Raw genomic sequence first — 10,215 nt, forward strand, 5'->3', positions numbered from 1 at the left:
ACTATCCCCCCACCCCTCCCCTCCCATCTTCCCTCTCTACCTCATCTGCTATTGTTCAATTCTCTCCCTTGTTCCCCCCCTTCCCCTCACAACCTCTTATATGTAATTTTGTGTAACATTGAGGGTCTCCTACCATTTCCATATGCTTTCCCTTCTCTCCCCCCACTCGTCTTTGTTTAATGTTAATCTTTTCCTCATGCTCTTCCTCCCTGTTCTGTTCTTAATTGCTCTCTTTATATCAAAGAAGACATTTGGCATTTGTTTTTTAAGGATTGGCTAGCTTCGCTTAGCATAATCTGTTCTAATGCCATCCATTTCCCTGCAAATTCTATGATTTTGTCATTTTGTAGTGCTGCATAATACTCCATTGTGTATAGATGCCATATTTTTTTTATCCATTCATCTATTGAAGGGCATCTAGGTTGGTTCCACAGTCTAGCTATTTTGTGAATTGTGCCGCTATGATCATTGATGTGGCAGTATCCCTATAGTACGCTCTTTTAAGATCCTCAGGGAATAGTCCGAGAAGGGCAATAGCTAGGTCAAATGGTGGATCCATTCCCAGCTTTCCCAGGAATCTCCATACTGCTTTCCAAATTGGCCTCACCAATTTGCAGTTCCACCAGCAGTGTACAAGTGTACCCTTTTCCCCACATCCTCGTTAACACTTATTGTTGTTTGACTTCATAATGGCTGCCAATCTTACTGGAGTGAGATGGTATCTTAGGGTGGTTTTGATTTGCATTTCTCTGACTGCTAGAGATGATGAGCATTTTTTCATGTACTTGTTGATTGATTGTATGTCCTCCTCTGTGAAGTGTCTGTTCAGGTCCTTGGCCCATTTGTTGATTGGGTTATTTGTTATCTTATTGATATTCTGGATATTAGGGCTCTATCTGAAGTGTGAGAGGTAAAAATTTGTTCCCAGGATGTAGGCTCTTTATTTACCTCTCTTATTGTTTCTCTTCCTGGGAAAAAACTTTTTAGTTTAAGTAAGACCCATTTGTTTATTCTTGTTATTAACTCTTGGGCTATGGGTGTGCTATTAAGGAATTTGGAGCCCAACCCCACAGTGTGTAGATCATAGCCAACTTTTTCTTCTATCAGATGCAGTGTCTCTGATTTGATATCAAGCTCCTTGATCCATTTCAAGTTAACTTTTGTGGCTGGCAAGAGAAAGGGATTCAGTTTCATTTTGTTGCAAATGGATTTCCAATTTTCCCAGCACCATTTGTTGAAGATGCTATCCTTCCTCCATTGCATGCTTTTAGCCCCTTTATCAAATATAAGAAAGTTGTACATTTGTGGATTGGTTTCTGTGTCCTCTATTCTGTACCATTGGTCCACCTGCCTGTTTTGGTACCAGTACCATGCTGTTTTTGTTACTATTGCTTTGTAGTACAGTTTGAACTCTGGTATCGCTATACCTCTAGATTCACACTTCCTCCTTAGAATTGCTTTTGCTATTCTGGGTCTTTTGTTTTTCCATATGAATTTCATGATTGCTTTATCTATTTCTACAAGAAATCCCGTTGGGATTTTGATTGGCATCGCATTAAACCTGTAGAGAACTTTGGGTAATATTGCGATTTTGATGATGTTAGTTCTGCCTATTTATGAACAGGGTATATTTTTCCATCTTCTAAGATCTTCTATCTCTCTCTTTAGGGTTCTGTAGTTTTCATTGTATAAATCTTTCACCTCTTTTGTTAGGTTGATTCCCAAGTATCTTATTTTCTTTGAGAATATTGTGAATGGAGTGGTTTTCCTCATTTCCACTTCAGAAGATTTGTCACTGATATACAAGAATGCCTTTGATTTATGTGTGTTGATTTTATATCCTGCCACTTTGCTGAATTCATTTATTAGCTCTAGTAGTTTCTTTGTAGACCCTTTTGGGTCTGTTAGATATATTATCATGTCATCCGCAAATAGCGATAATTTAAGTTCTTCTTTTCCTATTTTTATGTCTTTAATTTATTTTGTCTGTCTAATTGCTCTGGCCAGTATTTCGAGAACTATATTGAATAGAAGCAGTGAGAGAAGGCATCCCTGTCTTGTTCCAGATTTTAGAGGGAATGCCTTCAGTTTTTCTCCATTTAGGATAATGCTAGCCTGAGGTTTAGCATATATAGCTTTTACCATGTTGAGATAAGTTCTTGTTATCCCTAGTTTTTCTAGTGTTTTGAACATAAAGGGATGTTGTACTTTGTTGAATGCTTTTTCTGCATCTATCAAGATGATCATATGATTCTTGTCTTTAAGTCTATTGATGTGGTGAATAACATTTATTGATTTCCGTATATTGAACCAGCCTTGCATCCCAAGGATGAATCCTACTTGATCATGATGCACAATTTTTTTTATATGCTTTTGTATTCAATTTGCCAGGATTTTATTGAGAATTGTTGCATCTAGGTTCATTAGAGATATTGGTCTCTAGTTTTCTTTCTTTGAAGTGTCTTTGTCTGGTTTGGGGATCAGGGTGATGTTGGCCTCATAGAATTAATTTGGAAGAACTCCTTCTTTTTCTATTTCTTGAAGTAGCTTGAAAAGTATTGGTATTAATTCTTCTTTGAAGGTTTTGTAGAACTCTGCTGTATACCCATCCGGTCCAGGGCTTTTTTTGGTTGGTAGTTTTTTGATGGCTTCTTCTATTTCTTCCTTTGTTATTGGTCTGTTTAAATTGTGTGTATCTTCCTGACTCAATCTAGGCAGATCGTATGACTTAAGAAATTTATCGATATCTTCACTATCTTTTATTTTATTGGAATATAGGTTTTCAAAATAATTTCTAATTATCTTCTGTATTTCTGTAGTGTCTGTTGTGATATTGCCTTTTTTATCCCATATGTTAGTAATTTGAGTTCTCTCTCTTCTTCTCTTCGTTAGCATGGCTAAAGGTCTGTAGATCTTATTTATTTTTTCAAAGAACCAATTTTTAGTTTTTTCAATGTTTTTTTTTTGTTTTGTTTCAATTTTGTTGATTTCTGCTCTAATTTTAATTATTTCTTGTCTTCTACATTTGCTGTTGTTTTGCTCTTCCTTTTCTAGGTTTTTGAGGTGTAGTGTGAGTTCATTTATTTGTTGGTTTTTTTCTTTTTTTGAGGAAAGAACTCCAAGAGGCTGGGGATGTGGCTCAAGTGGTAGCGCACTCGCCTGGAGTGTGTGCGGCCCAGGTTCGATCCTCAGCACCACATACCAACAAAGATGTTGTGTCTGCCAAAAACTAAAAAATAAATATTAAAAAAAAAAATTAAAAAAAAGAACTCCAAGAAATGAATTTCCCTCTTAAAACTGCTTTCATTGTGTCCCATAGATTCCGGTATGTTGTGTCTGTATTGTCATTTGTCTCTAAGAATTTTTTCATCTCCTCCTTTATGTCTTCTATAACCCATTGATCATTCAGTAACATATTGTTCATTTCCATGTGATGTAGGATTTTTCCTTCCTTCTTTTATCATTGATTTTTAGTTTCATTCCATTATGATCAGATATAGTGCATGGTATTATCTCCACCCCTTTATATTTACTAAGAGTTGCCCTATGGCATAATATATGGTCTATCTTTGAGTAGGATCCATGTGCTGCAGAGAAGAACGTGTATCCACTTGATGATGGTTGTTATATTCTATATATGTCGGTTAAGTCTAGGTTATTGATTGTGCTATTGAGTTCTATAGTTTCTTTATTCAGCTTTTGTCTAGAGGATCTGTCTAATGGCGAGAGCGGTGTGTTGAAGTCACCCTTAATTATTGTGTTGTAGTCCATTTGACTCTTGAACTTGAGGAGAGTTTGTTTTATGAACGTTGCAGCACCATTGTTTGGTGCATACAAATTGATAATTGTTATGTCTTGTTGGTGGATGGTTCCTTTTAACAGTATATAGTGTCCTTCTTTATCCCTTTTGATTAACTTAGGTTTGAAGTTGATTTTATTCGATATGAGTATGGCCACTCCTGCTTGCTTCTTTTTTTTTGGGGGGGGGGGTACCAAATTTCTTTATTTGAAGGAATGGTACAAATTAAAGAACATAAGTGGATGTTTTGGTACAACTTATAGAAAAGGTAAAGGTAACCCCAATATGCATGCACTGCCTTGGTGACCAGGGAAGTCACTTGCACGGCTATGGGAAAGTCAGGCTGAGTCCTGCTTCCTTCCGAGGGCCATGTGAGTGGTATGATTTTTCCCAACCTTTTATCTTCAGCCTGTGTATGTCTTCTCCTATCTTATGGTTCTCCTGAAGGCAGCATATTGTTGGATTTGTTTTTTTGATCCAGGTTACTAGCCTATGTCTCTTGATTGGTGAGTTTAGGCCATTAACATTTAAGGTTACAATTTAAATATGATTTGTACTTCCAGTCATATTTATTTATTTATTTATTTTAGTTTGGCTAGTTTTTTCTCTTTGGTTATTTTTCTCCCTCTTTACTGAGATACCTCCTGCTGTTGGTTTTGGGCACTATTTTTCAATTCCTCTTCTTGTAGTATTTTGCTCAAAATGCTTTGCAGTGCTGGTTTTCTGGCTACGAATTCTTTTAGCTTTTGTTTATCGTGGAAGATTTTAATTTCATTGTCAAATCTGAAGCTTAATTTTGCTGGATACAGTATTCTTGGTTGGAATCCATTATTTTTCAGCATTTGAAATATGTTGTTCCAGGATCTTCTCGCTTTCAAAGTCTGTGATGAAAAATCAGTCGTTAACCTAATTAGTTTACCCCTGAATATAATCTGCCTCCTTTCTCTCGTAGCTTTTAATATTCTCTCCTTTTTCTCTATGTTGGCTATCTTCATAATTATATGTCTTGGATTTGGTCTATTACGGTTTTGAATGTTTGGGGTTCTGTAGGCTTCCAGGATTTGGCAATCCATTCCATCTTTCATCTCTGGGAAGTTTTCTAGAGTTATTTCATTTAATAGGTTGTCTATTCCTTTGGTTTGATTCTCTATGCTTTCTTCTATCCCGATGACTCTCAAATTTGGCTTTTTTATGACATCCCATATCTCTTGAATAGATTGCTCGTGGGATTTAAGCATCTTTTCTGTGTTGACTATATTCTTTTCAAGTTGATAAACTTTGTCTTCATTATCTGATGTTCTGACTTTTACTTGATCTAGTCTGTTTGTAATATTCTTGTTTGAGTTTTTAATTTGGCTTATAGTTTCCTGCATTTCTAAGATTACTGTTTGATTTTTTTTAAAGATCTCTATCTCCTGGTAAAGCTCGTTCTTTGCCATTTGAATTTGTTTAATTCATTTTCAAAATATATTTTTATTGCTTGGACTTGCTGTCTCATGTCTTCTCTAATATTCCTTTCCATCTGAGTTAGGTATGCCTTGAGTTCTTTCCCTATCCATATTTCTGATGCTTCTAGGTCCTTCTGTAGATTTAAGTTGTCCTGCATTGTTTGTACTCCTTTTTTCCCTTGTTTTTTTTTTATGATGTTGACGTTACTTTCCAGCTCTATTTGATTGCTATGTTTCTGCTCTCTCCTATAAGTTTGTTTTGGTTTTGTATATCTCTGCTGTCTCTCCTTTGTGTTGGTAGACTATGCCTGCTAAAGTGGATTCCGCTGGGAAGGAATTCCGACGGCTGATCTCCAGTGACGTCTCCTCTCTGCTATGGTGGGCCCCAGGCTCCTGGCTGGGGTGTCCGAATGGGGGGTGGGACTGGACTGTCTCTGGTTGGTTTCAGCTCCCATTCGTCAGCGGGCGGGTGGTCACCAGCCGCCCAGTTGTACTGGCAGCCGGCAGGCGATCAGTCGCCGGCAGGCGGGTGGACTCCAGTCACCCAGTCGCTTGGGCAGCGGGTGGGCTGTCGTTGGTGGGCATGCGGTCTCCAGCCGCCCGGTCTCGAGGGCCTGGCCTCTAGTCCCCTGGTTTCTCCTGTTAATCCTGGTATCTCCCACTAGACCAGATTTCCCCTGAGTGATGCCTCTCGGCAGTTTAAACGGTACTCTGGGCCTGCCGTTTGTTGGGTGTGGAGGGTGGCTATTGGGAAGCCCAGCACTCTATTGTTTTGACTTTTTCCGCTTGCCCCTCTCCCAACGCTGGCAAGACAGGTTTCGTTTCGATGCTGATGGGAGGGGGAGTTGAAGGTCAGGTGTCTCTAGTTTTCCCCGCATCTTTATGCAGGCTCGCTCTGATAATCCCTCCACCGGATAGCCTAGGAGAAATTTTATGCGAATTCCCCACTGTATGGGAGATGAGCTGAGTAACACGTACCTGTTTTCTTGTTGCAATCTGTCGGAGAGTGGCGGTGGTTACTTCAGCTCTCCAAGATGGTGGCTGCTGGTTTCCTTGGTGGAGTTTCTGTTGTGGGGGATAGAACTGTATCGCTTCCTTCCCCATCTGAAATCCCAAACTCAGCCCAGAGCTCCATGTGGGCTCAGCTGGCAGGATTCCACAGAATCTGAAGCAACGTTTCTCTCTGTTTGCTGGCCGCTTCTTGGCGGCGCTCCGCCATCTGTAGCCGCGGGGCGGGCACACACCTGTTTTCTTGTTGCAATCTGTCGGAGAGTCGTTTATTCAGTTTATGTTTGTTGTTGCCTGTTGGGCACAGTAGCTCATGCCTATAATCCCAGTGACTCAGAAGGCTGAAGCAGGAGGATCCAGACCAGCCTCAGCAATATATTGAGGCCTTAAGCAACTTGGCCAGATATTGTCTCAAAATAAAATATAAAAAGTGCTGGGGATATGGCTCAGTGATTAAACATCTCTGGGTTCAATCCCTGTACAAAAAAAAAAAAAAAAAAAAAACAGTTTAAAAAAAATGTCTTTTGTTGTTGACTTTTTATTTGGCCTTGTTTTTATCCTCTTACTATCCACTGTTTTTCATGCTTATTTTTATTCTCTTCCCAACAACTTTTCTGTTCTTTTAAAGTTGATCAGGTTTTTTTCATGGTTTATTTCTCCCCTTTACTTGTTTGGAATTTATCTTGTCTAAAGCTTATTCATTTAATAGTTATCCTATTTTAAGTACATTAAACCTTGAGTTGAGTTGGGCACAGTGGTACACTCTTATAATCCTCGTGACTCAGATTCTGAGACAGGACTGCAAATTGAAGGACCGACTCAGAAACTTAGTGAGAGTGTCTCAAAATAAAATATAAAAAGGACTGAATGTATAGCTTGGTGGTAGAACATCCCAGGGTTCAATCCTCAGGACCACTCATGCACACCCCCCCCCCACACACACACACATACACCCACACAAGAAACCTTGGTGACTTTTTTCCTCCTCTGCCCAGTTGCCAAGATAAAAACAAAACAGAAGGATAGCTATCTTCTTCTAAACTACGAGTTTATCTTTTATTTACTTTTGATGCAGGGATCTTTTTTTTTTTTTTTTTTTTAATGCTGGGGATTGAACCAGTGTCTCAAACATGCTAAGCAGGTGCTCTATTGCTGAGTACTCCAGTCCAAGAATTTCTTTAAATCTGCACTAGACTCTATCTTGTATATACCACACTTGGTGAAGCCTGCATAGGAAAATTTGGGATCAATGATCAAGCTTATTTATTTGCTGTACTGAAGACTAAGCCTAGGATTGCTCTATGGCTGAGCTACATCCCTAGTTCCCCTTTTTTCTTTTAATTTTTAAAAAATTTAATTGATTTTATTTTTTAAATACATGACAGAAGAATGCATCACAATTCTTATTACACATAGAGCACAATTTTTCATATTTCTATATATAAAGTATGTTCACTCCAATTCAGATCTTCATACGTGTACTTATTTTTTTTTTTTTTTAGAGAGAGGATTTTTTAAATATTTATTTATTTATTTATCTTTTATTTTTTGGCAGACACAACATCTTTGTTTGTATGTTGTGCTGAGGATCGAACCCAGGCCACACGCATGGCAGGCGATCGTGCTATCACTTGAGCCACATCCCCAGCCCCCTCCATACATGTACTTTGGATAATATGTCCATCACATTCCACCATCATTGCTAATTATCTGCCCCCTTCCTTTCCCTCCCATGCTTCTGCCCTATCTTGAGTTCCTCTATTCCTCTCATGCTCCCCATCCCTACTCCATTATGAGTCAGTCACCTTAGAGAAAACTTTCAGCATTTGTTTTTTTGGGATTGGCTAACTTAACATTACCTTCTCCAACTCCATCCATTTACCTGCAAATGCCATGATTTTATTCTCTTTTACTGCTGAGTAATATTCCATTGTGTGTATATACCACATTTTCTTTATCCATTTCATTTATCTACTGAAGGGCATCTAGGTTGGTTCCATAGTTTAGCTATTGTGAATTGTGCTGCTATAAACATTGATGTGGCTGTGTCCCTGTAGTATGCTATTTTTAAGTCCTTTGGGTAGAAATTGGGGAGAAGGATAGCTGGGTCAAATGGTGGTTCCATTCTCAGTTTTCCAAGGAATCTCCATACTGCTTTCCAAAGTGGCTGCACCAATCTGCATTCCCACCAGCAATGTATGAGTGTGCCTTTTCCCCCACATCCTCGCCAACACTTATTGTTGTCTTCATAATAGGCCTGGAGTGAGATGATATCTTAGTTTTGATTTGCATTTCTCTAATTTCTAGAGATGATGAATATTTTTTTCATATATTTGTTGATTGATTGTATATTCTCTTCTGAGAAGTGTTTGTTCAGGTCCTTCGCCCACTTATCAATTGGGTTATTTGTTTTTTTCTTTGGTGTTTGGCTTTTTGAGTTCTTTATATACCCTAGAGATTAGTGCTGTATCTGATGTGTGAGGGGTAAAAATTTGCTCCCAAGATGTAGGCTCTCTATTTACCTCACAGATTGTTTCTTTTGCTGAGAAGAATCCATTCCATTTACTGATTCTTCATTTTAATTCTTGCGCCAAGGAGTCTTAAGAAAGTTGGGTCCTAATCCCACATAATGGAGATTAGAGCCTACTTTTTCTTCTATTAGATGCAGAGTCTCTGATTTAATTCCTAGGTCCTTGATCCACTTTGAGTTGAGTTTTGTGCATGGTGAGAGATAGGGGTTTAATTTCATTTTGTTGCATATGGATTTCCAGTTTTCTCAACACCATTTGTTGAAGATGCTATCTTTTCTCCAGTGCATGTTTTTGGCACCTTTGTCTAATATAATTGTAATTTTGTAGGTTAATGTCTGTGTCCTCTATTCTGTACCATTGGTCTACCAATCTGTTTTGGTGTCAATACCATGCTGTTTTTCTTACTATTGCTCTATAGAATAGTTTAAGTAAGGTCTGGTATAGTGATGCCACCTGCTTCACTCTTCCTGCTAGGAATTGCTTTAGCTATTCTGGGTCTCCTATTTTTCCAGATGAGTTTCATGATTGCTTTTTCTATTTCTATAGGAATGTCATTGGGATTTTGATCGGAGTTTCATTAAAACTGTATAGTGCTTTTGGTAGTATGGTCATTTTGATAATATTAATTCTGCCTATCCAAGAGCAAGGAAGACCTTTCCATCTTCTAAGGTCTTCTTTAGAATCATATGATCATCTCAATAGATGCAGAAAAAGCATTTGACAAAATACAGCACCCCTTAATGTTCAAAACACTTGGGGCTGGGGATGTGGCTCAAGCGGTAGTGCGCTTGCCTGGCCTGCATGCAACCTGGGTTTGATCCTCAGCACCACATACAAACAAAAATGTTGTGTTTGCCGAAAACTAAAAAATATGAAAATGATTCTCTCTTAAAAAAACAAAACAAAACAAAACGCTACAGTGCTCACTTCAGCAGCACATATACTAAAATTGGAACGATACAGAGAAGATTAGCATGGCCCCTGCGCAAGGATGACACGCAAACTCGTGAAGCATTCATATTTTTGAATTGCAATGTAAAAAAATTATGACTGTAATGCACTACATTATTGACATATATGTAAGAAATAATAAAAAAATAAAAAATAAAACAAAACAAACAAACAAAAAACACTAGAAAAACTAGGGATGACAGGAACATATCTCAACATCGTAAAGGCTATCTACGCTAAGCCCCAGGCCAACATCACTCTAAATGGAGAAAAATTAAAATAATTCCCTCTAAAAACTGGAGCAAGGCAGGGATGCCCTCTTTCACCACTTCTATTTAACATAGTTTTTGAAACACTGGCCAGAGCAATTAGACAGATGAAAGAAATTAAAGGGATACTTATGGGAAAATAAATTAGCACTATTTTCTGAGGATATGATTCTATACCTAGAAGACCCAAAGAGCTCCACCAGAAAACT

At 38.3% G+C, this 10,215-nt stretch overlaps 1 non-coding gene across 1 annotated transcript; it reads left to right on the forward strand.

Annotated features, from left to right (window-relative positions):
* Positions 1-9,705: 9,705 nt before the first annotated feature.
* LOC120888824 (U6 spliceosomal RNA) lies at positions 9,706-9,812 on the forward strand. Its single transcript, XR_005732495.2, has one exon. It is a non-coding gene; the product is annotated as a U6 spliceosomal RNA (small nuclear RNA).
* Positions 9,813-10,215: the final 403 nt, after the last annotated feature.

The sequence above is a fragment of the Ictidomys tridecemlineatus genome, chromosome 6 (assembly GCF_052094955.1).
Source record: "Ictidomys tridecemlineatus isolate mIctTri1 chromosome 6, mIctTri1.hap1, whole genome shotgun sequence".
Lineage (NCBI taxonomy): Eukaryota > Metazoa > Chordata > Mammalia > Rodentia > Sciuridae > Ictidomys > Ictidomys tridecemlineatus.